The following is a 20,602-nucleotide window of genomic DNA, read 5'->3' as shown; positions in this document are numbered from 1 at the left end:
GTTACTGTCATTTTATCACATGCACCTGGAAGATTCCCCTGCAATGAATGTTTGGTGAAAGTCTTTAAGATTTACTTCTTTAAAATATGTCCCATAATGTATAGTCCCTATTTTATTTACCAACAGTGTAAATCTGTCTATACATGTTTGCATTCCTATTGTCTACATTGCAAATAAAGTGGATATTACTCTTACAGCTATAGATATATTTAATGTCCAGTAGATCCCCTAGCTTATTTCAAGGCAAGGATGTCCAGTAGATCCCCTTCTTCCAGTTTTCTGCACCATTGCAAAGAATAGTATTTCAGTTTGCTAGGCAACTGAATCAGGCATGTGAGGTCAATACCACACAGAGGTAACAGGACCAATTTCTGAGTGTTTACAGCATGCATTGAGTGTACACTTGTGGATAAAATATTATAATTACCAGATGCAGTCTGTTTTTTTTAATATGGAAAGGGTCTTTTGAAAGAAAAATGAAGCAGTTCTAACAGAGAGCTGCACTAAATGCTGGGTACCAAAGGCTCAGTTGGATGGAGCTCCTGGATCACAGGAGGAATGCTAATAAAATAAATCAGATACTGTATGCTGTTCTTGCTTCTAACACCTATATGAGCTGTATGGTCAGCTACCCCATGTCAGTGCCTAATTTGAAATGGGTTGTTGTCCCATATTTTAGCCTCAAGTGTTCTTTTTTAACTTTAGCTTAAGGAAATAGTTAATGTGCTAGTGACATTGAAATAAGTGCTACACTTACTGCACACATATGTCTACCCATCTTAGTGTACTTACACTCTCCCTGGTAAATTAAACCTTTTCTGAGAGGGAAATGAGGCACCCCATCCCTCTTTCCAAACTCAATACACTTTCAGACATATAAAGTAAGGTGCACAGATTACTGCCCGAACAACATAATCTGGAATGGAAGTTTTAGGTGGAATGACCATTTAACTGCGAGATTTGTGTAATACATTATTAAACATAATAGAAACAAACTTATTTCCTTTGAAATATTCCATATATGTCAACCTGGGGATCACTTTATCACCTTGCAAGTGTCCTACTTCTGCTGAGACATTGACTAAACTGTTCTTAATCTTTCCGTTGAATCAGTACACTTTCTATATGCTCTTCCCCTTTCAGACACCTGTTTTCTCTTGCTACTTATAAATTCTGGAAAATCCTTATAAATCCTTTTCTGCTGGTTTACAATGCACTGTTCCAAGTGGCAGACATAGCCAACAGTGGGCCCCTGCGCAAAACTGACTTGGCCCCCCTTGTGGTTGAGAAGGGTACCATGCAGTACACTTTGCAGTTTCCTATATCCACCTCTAATAGTCCTGCTTGCCTTGTTTCCCATCCCTCCATTGTCCATTCCCATTTTGCTGCCTCAATGGAGCCCTGAACTCTGTTCTGCTTATCCTGCACGATCACTTTTTTCCCCTGCTTCTCCTTTTCTCCTCCACCCTTAGTCACACCTGTCTTGGATTAATAAAAATTGTGGGCCCCTACTTCCTTCAATAGCTGATTATTTTTTTGCCTGCCCTTTAGACCCTGATCTCCCTCATGCTACCAACAGAACATGATTTTTTTGACATTTTTGTTTACAGTGCCCTCCCATTGCTCTTTGAATTAGACCACTACAAATTGCAGCTGAAAAAGGACTGTGGGCCATGCAGTCATTTCATTGGCTCTGATAAAGACACGTTCTTTACTTAAAGGAGGAAGTTACTTTGTTGAGCACAAGTTCCCAAATTCTGTTACTAACTTGTCTAGAACAGGCCATATCATTTGAGCTTATGATCAGTAAGCCATAACAATTATAAAGGGTCCATGTTGCATTACAAGCTGGTGGTACCTACTAAGATGCCCAGGAAAGTTATATTACTTAGGGGTGAGTGGGTAGTTGAAACAAAAAGTATACAATAATGAAATATCTATTTGGCAGAAATATAGTGGCCATAAAAAAGATGTTCTTGTTACAGGGACTGATTTATTGGGTTCAGATCTTGCCCAAATAGTTTACTTACAGTGTGGTATGTTACTGAATGGATTTTGCAGAGATCGCGCAGTGTGCTGGAAATTCTCAGTAGCAACATTTTTTCTTCTAGGTTTTGGACTTTCTACTCATTTATACATTTTCCACAATTTCAATTTATTCTCAAATCTAATACCTTGCCTAATTTGATTACAGGCAGCATAACGGTATAAAAACAATGGCAAAAATTGGCAGAAAGAACTAGTTATTGGGAGGGAACTTGCCAGATTAGAATAAAGGCCACATTTGTGTTTAACATTTTAAATGCCAGTGATTTGAACATATATCATAGCAATGCCAGGATCCTGGATTCATTTTTTTAGGGACATAATATATTGGTGCATTTGACTTGTCCAAGTGGCACCACAGAATGTGTCTTTAGCTGCATGCCCAGACATTGTCGGGAGTATGTACAGGCACATTAGAACCATACACATTATGAGTTGTGATGAAATTAATGCAAGTTCATTTTCAGTGTGATTTTGAGCCCCCAGTGGGTGACAATTTTAGTTTCCAATGACCATTTTGTTCCTAATTACACAATCTTTATCAATAAAGATTTTTAACATTTATATAAATCACAGAGATCTTATATAAGATTTCATAGGTACATTTTATTTATGAGAAGTGTGTTTGTGTGTGTGTGTGTGTGTGTATATATATATATATATGAGAAAAAAAAGTATCCTTTCTCAAATCTTTCAACTGAAACAATGTTGTAAAGAAGAGTGACCAAAATATCTACACAGCTGATAGTCATACAGACATCAAGATATTGCTGTAAAAGGTGTTTCTACAAGCTATCGAATCTGGGAATGTATTTAGTTTTTTACACTTTTTTTAAAAATAAATATTAGTGCAGTGGAATCTGTTGTGTGGTGTTTCATAATGCCAAACCATAATTTCATGATTATAATATAATGGTGTTTTAATCTAGCACTTTGAAACTTTTTTTAAAATATTTTATTGGTCATCTCACTGTACCTCTCACCCTTGCACCCCTCTGGCAATATTCAGCTCTGCACTGCACACCTCACCTCTGTATTTTTTCCCACAGTTTAGCTTTGGCCCCATTTTGCCCTGCTCAGCTCTGCACCTCCTTTCCTCTGCACCCCTCTTGCACTGTGCAGCAATGTACTGCCCAACTCTGCACTCATCTTGCACTGTTTACCTCTGCACACCCAAAACCTCTGTCAAACGGAGGATGCATTGATTTGTGATCCTCATATCCTTAAGGGTTAAGGAGGTGTGGAGCTTATTTGACGTCTGTTAATTTCGCATCTTCTGCCCTTCTAAGCTCTTATCTTGTTTGCCTCAGGGTAGCAGCTGACTGTAATTGCTGGGTGATTCTCCTATATATGATACAAAGCCTCCAAGATTTACTCAGCTATGATTGTGTGCAAAATAAAATGTTTTTTCAAGTCACGGTAAAAACCTATTAATTTACTAGCCGTATTTATTATTTACACCCTGTGTTAAGTAAATGCTTATGAAAGGCAGGAAAATAGATTCAAATTATACATACACATTATACATACAGATATGGAAGTGCCTGTCCTGTCCAAGCTCTCAGTTTAAGACCATGTGGGTTTGAGATGCAGGCTTGTTTAAACAGAATGTATAATTTCTTTATGCTCTACATGTAAGATTATTAAACGATGCAAATCTGTGATTTGTCCAAGCAAGACAAAGTAACAGGTTTGCAGTAGTTGTGACTCCTTTTCCAATATGACAGCATTACTTAGCCATTGGCCTCTCAGGCACCTAGCCTTTAGGAGTCATAGACCCTGTCATAGACCCTGTGCATGCTCCAAATTATGATGCACAGTTTACACAGGGCTCCTCCTCCATGCTCCTGATAACCAAATGAATATCAGGGGTGTTAAAAAGCAAATAAAGCAAAAACTGTTAAAAAAAAACCCTTAACTTCAACCCCCGCAGGGCACTCTGATCCATCTGGGGGTGTCCTGCATCAGGTCCCACGTCGTCCTGGAGCCGACGCTCCATCTTCGTCTTTTCTTCCAGGCTCTTCATCCTGGCACGAGATTGGGTGACGTAGGATGGAAAAAAACCTTGTCAAATTTTTTTTCTTTGCGAGAAAAGGCTCCTTCTGCACATGCCCAAGAGGCTCGGGCATGGGCAGAAGGTGCACCCAAGAGCCTTCCAGGATGTCTGACATAGGTATCCCGGGAGGCTTTGCGCTCCCATTCATTCTCGATCGACTAGGCGATTGAAAATTAGGGGGCAGTGCTGCACCTTTTTAAAAAAAAAAAAAAAAAAACAACAGAATTTTTACTTTACAATAAAGGGTTGTCTACCCTTTTATGTAAAGTGAAATTTCTGAGTTTAGGTACACTTTAAGTGAAAGAAAGGATGTAAAGCCTGTGGAACGCCTGTCAAAGTGAGTTTGCTTATGTTATTGTTTGTAAGTATAATTGTAAATAGAACCTCTGTGTGCATGTATGATTGTATATGGTTGCAGCCAATTTTATATCATACCCAGGTTTAATCATGTTCTTTGTATTGCAACCAAGTAATTTAATTGTATTTAAGCAAAGTATTATGAACTGGCTGATTTGGTGTGGCTGATTGCGTGATAAATACAGAAAGTGCCTAAAGGGAGAATCATTTGATCTATATATGTGCCCATATGCTTGAAACAATAGTTGCCTTAACTGGCCTTCTTTAGTTGATTAGGCAAATTTCATGTCTATAAAATACCCATGCACTGCTGAGGCTTGGTTGTGGGCTCTCCACCCCTTCTCCATAGGCATGAACATTTTATGCATTAATTCCAATTGTTGTCTGATGATTTTCATACAGTAGCTAAGATGTATGATATAGCTAGCATGTAAAAATGTAATGGATTTAATAAAATATTAAGCAGAAAGCAACATGCAAACCAAGCACAAACTGCTGGGTTTTCTTCCTGGGTAATAGGACACATACTCTATAAAATGTTTTAAACATGTAAGAAAAAAAAACATTTTTTTACCAAAAAACATAGGGTATGTGTTTACTGAAAATACACTGTAGTTTTGCATAACTTTAAACATATATTGCAAACTTTAACATATATTGTAAAATGACCTAAAATATGTGATTTAGGTGTCCAAAATATGTATCTGTTTAACCCTGCATTGTGTTTTCACATTGACAGATGGTAAATTTGTGCCTCTCTTATGTCAGTTTGATTTGCCTGTAGCACGTCTACATTAATTTATTTTTTTCCCATGGACTCATACTCCAAAAGCTTGCAAAAAATGCCTTGTAATTAGATCTTAAGCCCTTCATGAAGGCAGATTAGCTTCTTCTATATTTCATTTTATTTTATTAATTACAGTTTAAGTTTTGTTCCTCCAATTTTGTTTGTCCATTTGATGAGTGAAAGGCATTGCTAATATATTTTAGCACTATATAAATAGGCCTGTATTTGTGTCATTTGTCTTAATGAAAACAATTATCTTACATTTCATGCTTTTCTTTTTTTGTTGGCAACAAGCTTTATGTATGTCTCCCTTTATGGTAGGAAAAGTTGTCCCCATTTGTCCTTTTGAAATTCCATTGTTTAGAATGCAGACTAATTATCAATTGCCTTGTGCACCTCTGAGATTGCAACTGGATACAGATCCTTGGAGAACATGGTAGGAAAAAATCAATTTCAAATATTCTGTAGAGAAATGAAAACTGGGCAGGTATAATTATCTCATTTGAGATGCACCTCTCATTTACTACTGTGGATCTATACACTTGTTAGGGACCTAATACTTATTTAACCAATTCCTGAATCCAGATGTACGTGTACTGGCTATATAGCTGCACACTTGGACAGGGCTTGGCATCTGTGGACATGATAAATAGTATTGTAGCCAGTGAAGGTGGTTAGAAGTATTATGGATAATATATGTATATATATATATATATATAACAAGTTCAACCCCTAGGGAAATAAACATATCCCAGATATAAAACCCAATGGACATAGTTGGTCATGAGGAAGGCAAAAAAAACTAGTACTAGTTGCTCCAACGGGAAAAAAATTCCTGATTCTTAAGGCAATCATTTATTCCCTGGATCAACAGTCTGTTATCTTTACTTAGCCTTAATACCCAGTTATATACTGTGCTTCTAGAAAAGCATCCAGCTTTTTCCTAAAGCAATCTATAGTAGTTGCTGAAACTACTTCCTGAGGGAGCTGATTCTTCATTTTCACAGACCTTACAGTGAAGAATCCCTTCCTTATCCGGGGATTAAACTTCTTTTCCTCCAGACACATAGAGTGCCCTCTTTGTAATGATCTTAAAATGAACAGTTGGGAAGAGAGTTCTTTATGTGGACCATATATATATATATATATATATATGTCATACATATATACATACGTCTCTTCTCAAAGGAGAATAGATTCAGTTCAGCTAATCTCTCCTCATAGCTGAGTTCCTCCATTCCATTTATTAGTTATTTGCCCTTTTCTGCACTTCATCCAATTACACGATGTCCTTTTTGTGAACTGGTGCCCAAAACTGGACTGCATATTCCAGATGTGGTCTGACCAATGCTTTGTACAGGGGCAGGATTATGTCTCCATCTCTCCAGTCTATTCCTCTTTTAATACAAGAAAGTATTTTGCTATAATGAAGTTGTTTTATTTGCTAATTTTTGCATATAGCGCAAACTTTTTTTTACCCATTACCCTAGATCTGCTCCTTCAATGATTACTGTAATTCTAGTATAGTTATCCTTAAAATGTGGTTCCTACGTTCCCAGCAACCCCACCAAATCTGCCAATTACCTGCATATGATTGAATAGGATCTTCATTGTGGGAACACAGGAACCACATGGCCACTACACAAGTAGTACATTTATTCCTATGGGAATAACAACTATTGCTGGTTTTAATAGTCAGTGGCCTTTTCATAAGAATGAATGCACAGGTAGTCAGGGTACTGTTTGTAGAGAGGCCGTGCAGGTACGGGCGGTCCTACAACACAAGTTTCTGTGGTTTGTGGACAGGATAGTGGCAGACCTGGGAGGTTGCTTTGGGCAGGATGGGCAATATTTTAGCAATATTCGTCCTTTAAGTAGGACGAGAATCAATATGTAAAGTGCTTAAACCCCTTAGCAACCTATTGACATTTTTTATTGATGTGCCCTGTGAAAGTTGAAATGCATTTATTCCATATTAATTCAGTGGATATGCTGGTGTTAAAGGTGGGGGAAGCTATTAGCTTACATGCATACACAGAGGATTTAAAAGCCAAATAAACTCTTACATTTACCTCCCAGTATTCCACTTCCTGAGTCATTTCTTGCAGCTCTATATGAATGGAACCTTGTACCCACTGTTGCTGAAGCTGGCACCATCCTTAAAGCATTTAAGTCATTGCTTCCTAGCTTCTTCCACTCTCATAAGTTCCAGATTCTAATTCCTAATTTAGATCCTAAAATTTTGGCTAGCATTTCACTAATGAGCCAGAATCCTTGTGGCCCTACCTACTTCTGAGCCACATGCTCCTTTACCTTTTCTGCATGAGCTAATGCAAAAAGCTACAATAGTATATGAAATCTAAAAAAGTGTTTAAACTGCAAACTGGAAGGATTATGATAATATGTTTTTCTTTTGTTTAAACGGCAACACTTCTGATTGGCACACAGTGTTCTCCCCAGAAATTTTTTTCAGCCGGGTGGTAGGAAGCTATACCCGGGTGGTAAAAAAGGGGGTGTGGCAAAACACGGCAAATTTAGTGCTTCCAGTTGTTTATGCCATGGGTATTTAGTAACCTCTTATTTTTTCAGTGTTCTACCTTCTCCCAATTATTTGTTACAACTTTGTAATGCCTGCCCCGTTAGTATATCCAATTTTTCTATTCTATGTATTTTGCCACAAGTGTCCTATGCCCTGTATTGTGACCCAACTTCCTAGTGTTCTAATTCAAATCAGCCGGGCGGAGCAACCGGCTAAAAAGCTCTGGGGAGAACTATGGGCACATGAGCTGGTTCCCCCAACCCATCTTTGAACTATTCTTTACAGTGGTTTATACAAAGTACAGTACATTTAGACATGAACACTGCTTGCATTAAAACAAAATACAAAAAATACATTAATATTATTAATAATATATTTTGTATCTTTTATATCATCCTGGAGTTCAAGATTATGTTTTTACATTACCTACTTATCTGCTGCACTATTTGTGAAAGCCACATACCACATTGTCAGTGTTATTGTACTTATCCTCTAAATCTACTTTGTAAGAGTTTACATTTTAATTGTAGTTTTGGTGTCTCTTAAATGATTTTAATAAAGCTGCTTTCTTCAAGTTTATGAAATGATAATCCAATGCATGTGAAAACCTTTACGGAAAATATATATACGAAAAGAATGAGATGCAAACTCCAAAGGATTCAAGCCTTCCCCACCCAAGCATCTCCTAAAAACCGCCAAGAACTGGTACTGCGTCGGTGCAAAGCCATCCTCATGAACCAAAAATGTCCCTTCCCCCCGCGACCTTCTTTATAAAAATTCCCCCACCGCCGCCACTGGGCATGCTATACCTCCACCACCACACAACAACTTGATCCCAAAACCCCTGCCTGCCTGGTCTGGTCTGACTATCCACAATTCCACCCCCAACTCTGACCAAACCACATCCCCCAGCTCAACCCCCCCCCACGTTCCCTGGCTGGCCTAACAAGTTCCCCAATCTGTAGAGCCCCAAAAAATGCCAGCACAAATGCTGTGTGAAACAACAGAACCCCATATGTTGAATGACAAATCCCCCCATTCCCCCCTAATATATATAAAAAAAAAAAAAACTTTTATTTTGCTTAGTGGAGCTGTCTAACCTGCTCTATGCTCTTTGGCATTTGGTAGTGGTTGTTATTCAAAGATCTTAGTGCACCTGCTAGCAGCTCCGTTGCTTTCATTATATTTGTTTGTGGTGGTTTTATAAGACAGTTTTCAAATAAGTCAGGTTTCCAGACATATCCGAAACAAAAGTGCCAGGAATACCAGACTCTTGGCATCTCTCGAGGCTGTCATGTCTGGTATCATTCTAGCCGTAGGAGCGTGTCACAGCTGCTTCAAATAATTCAGCATTCGAAGCCAGGGGCTCTGCTGCTTTATGTGTTAACAGCTCACTATTATACCATCCTGCATTTCTAGAGAATCATCCTAAAAGATATTTACGCTATCAACTGGTTTTCAGTTTTGGATAGGATGGGGAAAGGATAAGAGCATTGTCTGAATTTACATCTATTCTGGGCTCTTTTAAAGAGATTTTCCTTAACTATCAGTTCTTTAAACAACTTTTTACCTGCAAGAAGAGAGATAAAATCTTTAACAAGGAAACAGACAACCATAAAAAGCTGAGAAAAATTATGTCATTTTCCTACTGAACTTCGAATGTTTTACCAAAAATATCTTTCTAACAGAGCTGTGGCTGCAGTAAAACCTGACAGAAGTTTTAATACTTGCACCATACAAAACAAAAAAGGTTTTGGCTATATTTTAATGTACCGTTTTCAAAAGTTTTGTGTGGTTACCTACACTGTTATCCATCATAATTTCTTTATGGCTGCAAAACTGCAATTTTATTCATTCAGTTGGCAGCACGCCATTGCCGTCAGTTTCCCATTAAAATGTACTGGAAGATCTGTGCCATCCCTTACAGACTACCTCACCATCTTTTTATATATTGAAAGCTAAACAATCAACTTAAAAAAAAAACACCCCACAGTATATTTCTAAAAATTCCCTCCATGCCACCTCTCTTATCTTGGGTTCATTATGTTGCTAGTGGCTTAAATAAATCCTATTGGTATTACTAAATTGTGTGCAAATGTGATTTATAAGCCCCCTTAGTTTTCATTGATTTGCTTCTGATAAGTGTGCCATTTTATGTACAGAACTATTTTCCCCCTGCCAGCTTTGTGACATTTAGGCCAACAACATATTTTGGTGTCAGTGTTACACCACATCCTGTGGGTCACACGTCTGAAAACCACTTTTGCTAAATGCAGTGTCAAATCAACACATCCACTGTGGGCGCAAGGTTCACTGGACACTGCATAGTGTATATCAGACTTTCTCAGATCAATTCTTGGGGAACCCCTTTTAAATACATTTCATCAGAGTTATTGGGGGAAAAAATACCCTTTACATTTGTTGTTAGAATGCCACCTTTAAAATATCACTGGTTTCATGCCAGTGGTTCTACTGAGTGGTGTTGGTTCACAGAATATGCAACACCATCAAAATGAAGGCCAATCAGCAAAAGCTTAAGGAACCTCTATCAGCCCATGAAGGAACCCCAGGAACTGTGATTTAGAATATTGGTATATACCGAATAACAGAAGGCAAAGAGAACGGAATAAGCAGTGTAAAATAGTAGGGATGGATTTTGTTCAGTCTTCTGGGAAATATTAACATGTATTTTCTGTTCATGTAGTCTATAAACCACATCACATCAAAAAAGCTCAATAAAGATTATGGGTGATATTTGCTATTAAAAGATCCTTCTCAGTAAGTTGAAAGACTACTACATAGTAACTCAAACAAGTTGTGTTCCTTATTCATTCCTTTTGAACTTAACACATCCAATATATAGATCCAAAAGAGCTGACACTGAAATGTCAATGTCAGCAAATCTCCACTTCATTTGGGTCTTTTAACATATTTAATAAAGGAAAAGGGGAGTTGTTGGCTCCTATGATTGGCTTCTCTCAACTGGTGAGGAGACGTCTGCTGAACGGTCATCACTGTAGTGCTCACTGAAGCGTGTTCATTTGAATTCTGTCTGACATAACCTAGACAACAAGGGCACTTCTTCTTATACAGTAGTTAGGTTACTAATAGCGCAGTTCGCCTGTGCATATGTGGGTGGAAAATTTCCCCATTTCACAAAATTTATTGTGAACAGTGTCCACTGCAAAATGTATCCAGTTGTGTCTGATATTCTCACCTCCTACCTGTATTGTCCTACCCATCACTAGTGCCGAAGTTGCCACAAATGAACGTACCATAGTAAATTCTAGACTGCTTGTGACCCCTATTTTGTGTTCAGTCAATTTTAAGTGGCTTAAAGAAACTGTCACCAGATCATTCATTTCATCAAAAGTCTTCCCATAAAATGATGCATTTAACATAATATGTTTCTATTAATAACTTGTAAAAGCCTACCGTGTGTCCACCATTATCTTTGATGTGATGTACCAGTACCACTCACTGCCGCCAGCTGTTAAGTGTGCAGACACTGGTTCTTTAAAGCAGAGCTAAATCAAAAATAAGAAAATCTCACTTACCTAATTATCCTCAGATCCCTCGATCATGCTGGAGATGCTGTTTATTTGGTCCTGCGCCATCTTGCTATCTATCTTTGTCCCGGCCCCAAAGAGGCGTCGGATGCCACCATCTTAATTTGTCTTTTTTCACCTTGTGACCGCGTCACCTGATCTCACACTGCGCAGCCTGCTGTAACAGGTGGGAGTTGCTGATCTAACTGCACATGTGTAAGATCAGCATTTTCCCCCCTTAATGTATTAAAATGCGCATGCCAGAAAAGGAGGGTTTTGCGGAAAAAAAAAGAACAACATTCTTACCTTACATAAAAGGGTTGACTACCCTTTTATGTAAAGTACAAATTTGGTGACAGGTCTGCTCTAAATGATTGGGCAAATGACTTGGAAGCTGTTCAGGATCACTTGATCCTGAAGTATGTCTGGACCTGCCTTTGAAGGGTAAAAAGTATTCCTATATTTCCAATATGCCTAGTTGCTTGTCTGGTTTTTCACTTAATCATCCAGAGGAGACTGCGCTTTATTCAGAAAGTCACAACAAAACACAGTCATGGCTCAGCACTACTTACCAGGATTTAAAAACCTTTTATGTAATATGGAAATATAGCTTCCTCAATTCACATGCATATTTAGAATCTATATATATTAGCTAGTTCCTAATAACAAAAGGAAAAAGAAATCATGATTTGACACACTGAGCACTAGTTCCTAACATTACATTTAATTTACTATATTGCAGAATATTGCAGGTGCAAAGCAAAATCTAAAGCTCATCTTACTGAGCTTTGAACATAAGATATCCATACGACAAAATGCACCAAACCGACTTTATGAATCCTCTGTGGCTGATGCAATGTTCAATATTATTGATGCAGAGGTATTTAATTAAAGAGATCATGTTAGTTCAAGGGGAAAATACCACCATTATCTCTACAGCACTATAAAGCATGCGCATGGCACCAATAAATCAAACAAATAAATGGGTCCTTAGCAAACAATGGATTTGTAAAGCAGAAATTATTCATCCTAACTAAATCTACTTGGATATTACTAAATCATTGACTCGCATGTTTGATTTTTAGCTAATTACCTCTTGCACACAGCCATGTCTTACCTGTATGGTATGTAAGGGCTTTATCTGTCCTCCCCCACCACTAAATATTCAACAAGCTTGTAATATAATGAAAACAGTTATTGATCTTATAACATTCACGCACGGACTCACACAAATATAAATTCACTCCTAACCCATAAAGCTGTGTATCTAAATTGTCAAGTTTCGATCTTATTTCTACATACACATAAATAGGAAAACTTGGTGTTCCTCAACCAGGGTTCGGTGGAATCATTGGATTGCTCCAGAGGTTGCTAGGGGTTTCATTGAGCAAGGAGCAGTTTGTGACCCTTAGGTCAGATTAAAAGATATCAATGATCTTTTTGCCTATCTTTTTGCCATTCTTCCAACTAGCCAGTAATGTAAGAAGCATTCTTCTCACTAACCACCAGTGGGAACAGATATCTCCATATGTAAAACAAAATTACAGATATATAATCAGGGCCGGATATCTGAATAGCCAGTCTAGGCTGTGACCTGGGGCAATAAGGCTGCCAGGCCTGGACCCAGCCTGTTCGGCATTCATAATCATTTATTTATAAGAAATACAGCATGGCAGATTGTATTAATATTTGTTCTTATTCTTCATTTAAAAAGAAACCTAGAAGCACTATAGGGAAGGTAGAATTTTACCTTATTTTACCTCCTACTTACCTCTTACCAAATACCATGTAGGGATCTAGATATAAAGCAGTGAATCTGGCATTCACTGAAATGCTCCCTGGTAAAGAATCTTCCAGATCCATGTGTTTTAATGGCAGCAGTTGGCCACTAGGGATTTTTCAGTGAAAGTCAGATTATCTTTTTTATAAATAGACTTCTAAGTGTATTTTTGTTGAAAGCAATTCAGCACATACCTTCTCTGTACTATTCTACCAACATGTTTGTTACCACAAAACTGGTAATTGGCTGCTCAGTCACAGAGGTCTACACTAATACGGTGCAGGAGGGAAAATTAGGTTCCATACCCAGAAGTGTAATCTTACTTCAGTCATCATTACTATGGTAATGGGTAAAAAGTATTGCCATTAAAACAGAAAATGCCAGTGTCACATTGAAGAAAAGAAAACGTTTACTTCTGGTTCCCAACATATCTACTTGTAGTAATAAAAATCAAACTATCCCCAGCTATTTAAAATGAAAATATTCATGTGTTTATCTGAGAATGACCAATGTATACTTGGTTTGCTTCAAAGTAACGTACCTGTCATGCACAACTGGCACTTAACAACCAAAGTAAAAAAGGGGAATCCCTAAAACTGGAGTCTAAGGTCAAAAAATATCAGAGTTCTACATTTTGGGTACAACAAGACTCATTGCTTGTTTTATTTTAAACTTTTTAGAGCATTTCTCTTTTTTGTTTGCCATTTTGTTGTTCCCATTGTCTGATACGACTGAGATACATAAAATAAAATCTTATGACTTAACAAGCTTGTATTTCATATTTTTTCCCCTTATTTTTATGATCCAATCTATAGTGACCATAGATAACAGCCAATTAAAATAGCTGTGTTTATTTATGAATGTGCTTAACAAGCCTTGGGGCAGAGTAAGGGACCTCTGTCCTTATATTTCTTTATATCTCGTGTGCTTACTCTGATAAGGTCATGGATTGTGTTGTGTTAGGGCAAGATAATTACCACATCTACAAAACAGCACCTCTTTTTCCTCTCATATTCAATGAAATTTTCTAATAGTCATTAGCTCCTCATGGTTTTTGTTCACATTCTGGGATACTAGGACAAATATGCTATGGAGGTATTTCAGAAATTCCTTATTACCACATTAGTTCCAAAAAAAATAAAGCCGAAAACTCTGGTTAGCTTCAATTATTTTTTGTATTTGTTATAACTTGGTGTATGGCTACATAACGACAAAGTAATGTAAATAGTGTAGGTTCGATGACTGTGACTTAAGTCAATGGCATTCAAGGAGCCAGATATTTTTTAATCAGCAAGGAAAGACACTCATCTCGAGCCTTCTATAGAAGGAATGAACAAATATCGGAAGCTAACAGTTATTTTTACTGGTATGTCCGGTATAGTTTGTTTATTTTTTCTGTATTTCTGGCAGCATTACTAAATCTCATGGGGGCTCACAATCTAATGTCGCTACCGTAGTCACCTGTGATTGAGTCCAAGGCCAATTTTAAAGGAAAAACTAGCATCCCAGTAGTGTTTGAAATGTAGAAAGAAACCGTAGAAGGAAAACACAGGCAGGATATACATACTAGGCAGGTAGAGTTCTGGTCTATATTTAAACTTAGGACTCAGGTACTACAGGGCCAGAATGCTAACCACTGAGCCACCAGTGATAAATAGTTTGGGAAATAAGTAAAAGTTTTTCCCAGTATATAATTCTAATGTGGCTATTGACATAAAATTTACACTAGATATCAGTAACAACCTAGGTAATCTACACACAAAAAAAAAACCCCATGGAAAGCCAAGAAACCTTCTGAAATCTGCAGTATTGATAAAGCAATCCTGCCCCTATCAGTGCAAATATTATATGTTGGTTTAAATTCATGCCCTATAAAAAAAGGTTTCTCATTACCAAGGTATCACACAGGAAGCATCTCATGATGGGTAAAAGGAAAGAACATCAATTCACCCTAATCCAGCCACAACCTGGAGGAGTCAAAAGATGTATCAGATCCTTGTCCAAGAGCCAAGGATCACTCGCGGAGAGCTTCAGAAAGACCTGGAAATAGCAGATACAGTTGTTTCAAAGAAAACAGTAAGTGATTACTTCAACTGACATGGCCTCTATGCACTTTATCAAACCAGACTCCACTACTAAAGAAAATGCATGTTGAAGCTTATTTAAAGTTTTGCTGCACAACATTTGGACAAGCCAGAAAAATACGGACAGAATAAAGATTGGTCAGATGAGACCAAAATGGAACTCTTTGGTTGTCCGTGCACACACCATGTTTGTAGAAGAAATTGCACTGCACATCACCCAAAAAACACCATACCAACAGTGGAATTTGGAGGTGGTAACATCATGGTGTGGGGCTATAATGGCAGACTTCATATAATTGAAGGAAGGATGAATGGAGAAATGTACCAGGATATTCTTGATAGGAATCTTCATCTACCAGTATGCTGAAGATAAAATGAGGGTGGACAATTCAGCAAGACAATGATCCCAAACACACAGCCAAGAAATTCTCAATTGGCTTCGGGAAAGAAAATAAAGCTAGTAGAATGGCCCAATCAATCACCCAACTTAAATCCAATTGAAAATTTATGGAAAGAGCAGAGGAGGCCCCAGAATCTTCAAGATTTGATTACAGTTTGTGTAGATGAAAGGGGCAAAACCACACCTAAGCAATGCATGCGACTGGTTTCTTCATATAGAAGGTGTTATGAAGCTGTAATTGCCAACAAAGACAAAGATTTTAGATCTTCCAATCATGTAAATTTTACATCTCGAAAATATTAAATAAATTTCAGTAAGTGTTTTATACTGTTCAATACTTATAAGGTGGAATGGCACAGGGAAATACACATACCTTAATTTATGGAAGTATTTGTTTTCATTTCTTTGTATGTGTGGGTTACTTGGGTTGTTACCGACATGTAAATTTCATGTCAGTAGCCCTAATAGAAATATATTTACTGAGAAAAAGTTGACGTGTTCATTACTTATTTTCCCCACATAATTTTTTTTTTTCTTTTTGTAATTGTAGAATTCTGTAAATAAAATATTTAAAGTCTATCACTAAAATTTCATAAAAGGTGATAAAGTTCTGCCATCCATAGAATGATAGATCGCCTATGCTTGTGTGCAGGAGTTAATTTATTCCTTAGCAGCCAGGTGTCCCAAATTCCTACACTAAGCTGAATACGCAGCTAAGTGTGCATTACCGAAAAGATTGTGACCAGGTAGGTAAGTTTGTTTTAAAGGCCCTGGCTGCTTGCAATTTGCTTATTTTTTTATAGTATTGTTCTACTTTAAATAAGTAATCAGTTTTTCAGCTTTCCTCGCCTTTGCCCTCCTCAATTTTAGTAGGTCGTAGCAACAACTAAAATAATAATTTGAAGACCCCTTCATACAATATTTTCATCATTGGAATGGGGAGAGGTGTTCACATTTTTAACTAACTAAAAATGTTTTATTTTTGCAACACACAGTGTAGCATTGAATGTTTTGATTTATGTTTACACAAAACATTCAGTTTATTATTTTGCTAGTATTTCCAGGGTGAGTAGAGGTTAAATGTAAAATGAGGGTTAAAGTGGCAACTGATTGAATGATTCTTTTAAAAGATATGTGATGTGCACCCAACGACAAGAGTGCTGGCCTTGTTACCTAGGAAATGTGCAGCTTATATTATAGCAGCTCATGTGCTGCATACACTGTATCTAGTCTCCTATTTTCAGAGCAACATGCTTGCTAAGTGGAGGTTTTCTGTATGATCGAATGTCAACAAGACCATACATTCAGAGATTTGTTTATTTAGTTACTTGTTTGATTAACATTCTAATGGAGTATAAAAAAAATGATCTTTTGACTTTCATTATAGAGAGTTATGTATTGTCAGACCTTTTAACAAATGCAGCCAAATGTCTTACAATTGCCATTTCTCACTGAGATTTGAAGCTGAACTCCAGCTCTACCTTTGGTCTTGCACAATTGTACAGTCTCCTCTTCTGTAATGAAATCGTTTACTCCGAATCATATAGAGCCCGCCTCATCTCCTGGCTACAGACTGTCTAGGAATATCTGTCCCTGTCTGACTTTCCCTGACCATCTCTTTTCATTTTATTCGATTTTAGATCTTCCAATCACAGAAGCTAAACATTACATGTTGGAACTGCCAAGGGTAGTTTGCATTAAAATGCAGATTGTCAAGGAATGCCCACTCCACGCACGCACACACTCACTGGCTTTTTTATTAGATACATTGTGTAACTGCTTGCTTTGCAAATATCTAATGAGGAAATCACATGAAGGCATTGCCAAAATGACGTGATAGTCAAACCAAACATTGGATTGACAGACAAAAAATAATTTTAGTGACTTTAAACTTGATCGTTGATGCCAAGAGGACTTGTCTGAGTATTTCAGAAAATGCTGTTTTGCTGCGATTGCCACACCAAACCACTTTTAAAGTTTGCAGAGAAAGATCCAAGAAAAATAATATCCCGTGACCAGCGTTTCCTTGGAAGAAAATGCCTTTTTAATTTCAGAGAAGAGAAATGTCAGATTTGAATGCCCAGATTGATTCAAGCTAATATAAAGACAGCAGTAACTCAGATACCCACTGAGGTATGCAGAGGAGCATCTTTGAACAGGGCAACATTTAACAAGTCTAGTGCTCCCATTTGTTTTTGTCACAAGTATTCTGTAACCCCTATAGTTGTGTCAGCTTTCTTCTGCTCCCCTATAAATTAATACAGCTTTCTATGTCCATTTCCTTAGTATATCCCATTTTTTTATTTCTTTTATAATATGCCCCAACTGTCCAGTGTCCATGTATTGTGAACTATGTTTTGTAAAGAGTGTAATCACAATATAATTCATACAGCAAACCTACTGTGGGCAGAAAATAACAGTCGCAAGACCAGTGCAGAGCCCTAAGACCCTTTTCACACTTGTAGTCGCAAACCACACGGTAAGCCGCTCCTGGGTGCACAGCAAGCTGCTGCTATACACTCGGAGCTGCAAACTACACTGCAGAATAATGTATTTACACTCGCTGACCTTGTGTTTTTTTTTTTTTTCGTTGTGGTGCAGTTCTTCATTTAGAACAGGGAAAGCATCACATGACCAAAAGTGACTTGTGCAAACCATGCTGCATCTTCACCGCACATGTGTGCTTAAGAGGGTTCCCAACCACCCCAGTGCAAGGCACATCTGCTAGGGAGAACACTGACATGGACACTGGACAAGAGAAAATTGTAAAAATGTAGCCTGGACGGATGACGGAATTTCATGTCAAGAACATGAAAGCGCGAATCCATCCTGCCTAGTATCGGTGCTTCATGCTGATAGTGGTGGTGTAATAGTGTGGGAGATATTTTCTTGCCACACATTGGGCCCCTAAGTACCTATTTTAAAGCCACAGGCTACCTTAGTACTGTTGCTGAACATGTTCATCACTTGACCGCAGTGTACCCATCTTCTGATGGCTGATGATACAAATCTCTTTATTTTTTAAAAACAACATGTACATTAAAAAACAGGCATGTAGAAATGTGAATATCATTTTAGGAATTACATTAAAGCCCAACAGATCTTTTAGTTTGAATGGGCTAAATGCATTGCTGTGCCTCAAAACAAAAGTCCAATTTCTTAAGAATGCATTTGCAGCCCAACTATAAAAGCATGTCCCCTCTCAGTTTTCTGTAAAAGATGACTCTAGTTCTGACTATCATTGACAGGGACTGGAATTCACAGGAAGCTTATTTATCCAGGTTGCAGATACTTTGTACTGTAACTCAGTGTAAATGTGAGCCCTAAAAAGAGCTGAGTTTAGGGTCTAAGAAACTGCCTGGTTTTCACCAGCACTTTGACATCAAGGAACTGCAGTACAGGGGATTTTAGCCTGAGACAAACAATTGTGACAGGTATCCAGTATCTGACCAAAAGGTCAAAGGAGGCACAAACGGCACAGAATGCAGGTCTTAGGAGGTTCAAGGTCCTCCACAGAGAACTACTATAATGACACATTGCTTAAATACCTAGTAGTGCGCTGCTATACATATTATTGGCTAAGCCTGGCTGTCTTCTGATTGGTCATGTTCTATGTGAAACCCAGAAATGCAGGTGGCTATGTGCTGGAGGAAAGACCCAGTCTTGGATTAAATGCATGGTAGGTGTTATATTACCTCATCTGCTAAGGTCTGGGTTTCAGTGGATAATGGAGAGGTTATATTTTTCACTGGGACAATCGTTACTCAAGATCTTTCTTCCAGCTCAAACCCCCACAGTTATTTAGGTAATAACGTTTTACAAAAGACATTTTGGAAACTAGAATAATATGGAGTATGGAATATGGAGTAGCTTCAGAAAAAGGATTAGAAAAACTATTCTAAATTACTGAATTAAAAGTCTGTAACCAAATTTGATTGAAATCTTTTTGTTGAGTGCAAGCATTTCAGAGAAAAAAAAAACGTAGGAAAGCAGATGTGGATTCTTGCCTTGAACTATGAAGAAAGGTGTTTTCTTAGTGGTGGCATTTTGATGATTGTTTTGGGCAGAAACTAGAATCTAAATTGGTATACTAGTTAGAAACAATTCCAATCAAATACCAATAACTATCCTCAGAATACTTCAACAGCTTTTAAGACCCAAGAAAAATTCCCTGATACTTTAAGATATTACTATGCAACTCACCTGAGGTCTGTGACTGTTTGGTCCACTTTATATTCAAGTAGTAGTCCAGCAGATTACTCCAACCCACTACAATATGCTACTCTTAGGACTTAATGCATACCATTAGGGGGGTCTGATCCAGTCCTTGAAATGAAATGCAACAATGTTTTGGGGCTTAGCTTTAGAATCTCCTGGTAGTGTTGATGGTTACCCACCTCTTTCTGTCTCATGCTTTTTCTTCTTGACAAGGTAGCCTAATTTATTGATAGACCATTATAAATTTGTAGGAGGAAGGAGGGAGTTGGCAAATCTTGACACTACCAGCAAATATTGGAGCTTTACCTGATTAGAATCTTTGAGCTTTTGGCAGGGGAACTGAAGACTAATGTATGTGGGTACTTGCAAATTATACCTGTTAGCATATTTGTTTCTAAGGTATAAAGTTCATTCAAAAGTGAAACTTTGGCTTTGAATGAAATAATCATTGCCACAGCAGTGACAGATCCTATAAAGTCCTGTTCGTTCTTTATTACCGTTCACTGTGCCTGCTGGAAAACATTATAAAAACAGATAGAAAAAATAAAGGGAAAATCAACGGGACAGTTTTTACTTGTACAATCAAAAGCTGCATGTAACATTTTTGATTTGTTTAAACTTTCTTTACTGGTATAGAGTTATGGAAAAGAAAAAGAACAAAACCATGTAGAACATTCAATAAAGAAACACATAAAGCTTATGTTAAAAAGTAAAAGCATAAGGAGAAATTTAAAAGATCAGTGTAAGAATAAAGGTGCTCTGGAGGTGGAAAGTAGAAGGTACATTT

The 20,602-nt window shown here is 37.6% G+C and overlaps 1 protein-coding gene across 1 annotated transcript in view; it reads left to right on the top strand.

Moving 5' to 3' along the window:
- AVEN (apoptosis and caspase activation inhibitor) overlaps positions 1-20,602 on the top strand; it is a gene marked incomplete in the record, with an annotated part of 262,260 nt that overhangs the window by 95,872 nt on the left and 145,786 nt on the right.

Source organism: Pyxicephalus adspersus, chromosome 12 (genome assembly GCF_032062135.1).
Source record: "Pyxicephalus adspersus chromosome 12, UCB_Pads_2.0, whole genome shotgun sequence".
NCBI classification, from domain to species: Eukaryota; Metazoa; Chordata; class Amphibia; order Anura; family Pyxicephalidae; genus Pyxicephalus; species Pyxicephalus adspersus.
The sequence above is the reverse complement of the archived record's forward strand: the minus strand, read 5'-3'. Positions and strand labels throughout refer to the sequence as shown.